At 55.8% G+C, this 1,270-nt stretch overlaps 1 long non-coding RNA gene across 1 annotated transcript in view; it reads right to left on the bottom strand.

Annotated features, from left to right (window-relative positions):
- LOC125617186 overlaps nt 1-1,166 on the bottom strand; it is a 49,019-nt gene extending 47,853 nt beyond the window's left edge. Inside the window, exon 1 of the long non-coding RNA XR_007348092.1 lies at nt 855-1,166. This is a non-coding gene — a long non-coding RNA (uncharacterized LOC125617186). The remainder of the gene's footprint in view (nt 1-854) is intronic.
- Between the last annotated feature and the right edge of the window lie 104 nt (nt 1,167-1,270).

Consider the following 1,270-nt stretch of genomic DNA (forward strand, 5'->3'; position numbering starts at 1 on the left):
CCCCCCGCCAATCTACCACAAGGCAGAGCTGGATAGATCCCTTCAGTATCACATTCACACTGAGAATATTATAGCCATTGTAGTACGGTTTATCTGATCTGTAGGCTGGGGGTGTTGGGAAGGCTCAGAAGCAGCACCTGAGCCAGCGGGGGCTGCAAACTGGAGGCCCTGGGATCTGTAATCCAGTCTGCCTTCAGGGAGTCTGATCTTACAGAAATGGGTTGACCAGAAGTCAGGAACTGTTCATTCTCCTCCCTCTCAGCATCCTGAGACGCCGCTTGAGAGACAGAGAGGAGAGATCCACTCAAAACAGGCTGGGTCGGGGCTGTGGCCTCTGCTCCTAAAAATAAAGTCTGTGTAGGAAATGAAGGCTAATGCACCTGGAGGTGGAACCACAGGTCAGGTGGGCAAAGCTTTTAAATGTACTGTCTTCTGTGTTGGGGACAGCACAGTGACATTCTTCCAAGCTCAAGGAGAGCTCAGCCATCAGGAGGCAGATTGCAAATGAAGACCGTGATGGCCTGAGCTCACTTCCTGACCCGGTCTGACAGAAACATGTTAAACTTTCAAATTTCTCACATCGGTAGGTTGCAAACAAAACAACCTAGACTTTAATTTACAAAGCAGAGTCCTCCTCCTCGAGCGTGTGGGCGATTTTTGACACAGCTGCAACCTTTTCAGATCCCCCCGCCCCATTTCACCGGGCCCTGATCTAGGGTGGCGAGGTGACAGCGCCCACCCGGCAGGTGGAGGGCCCTGGCCGCAGCGTGGAGGGGCTGCCAAACCAGGCGAGGGAGGGTCGCTGCTCGGAGGCCTTTTACTTTCGGCTCCAGACAAATTAAAAACCTCCTTACCAGCCATTCATTCCGAGGAGGCCTCTTCCTTCCTCGGCGGGGGGCTGCTGCGTTGGGGGGAAGATCGGATTCTGGGAGGCTGGGCCTCCCGGGGCTCTCGAGGAGGGGGAGTCACAAGAATGGAAAGAGAGAGGCCCTACCCCCGAGGAGATTGGCAGGCAGGGAGCGGGGGCAAAGTGCAGCCCAGGTCACTGGGAAAAAAGAAATCTCCAAGTAAGGGAGTGGGGGAAAGTTCCACTTCGAGCCCAAGGATGAAAGGGGCCTGGACAGAGGGGCGGGAGGGCGCGTTGAGGAGAGAAAAGGGAAGTGAGACGTGGCAGAAAGCGGAGGTGGGCGTGGGGGGGGGAGGTGGAGACCACAGAGAGACACTGACTCGCAGAGGGCACGGGCAGGGAAAGGTGGAGACTTTGAAAACT

This window comes from Marmota marmota, unplaced genomic scaffold, assembly GCF_001458135.2.
Source record: "Marmota marmota marmota unplaced genomic scaffold, marMar, whole genome shotgun sequence".
Lineage (NCBI taxonomy): Eukaryota > Metazoa > Chordata > Mammalia > Rodentia > Sciuridae > Marmota > Marmota marmota.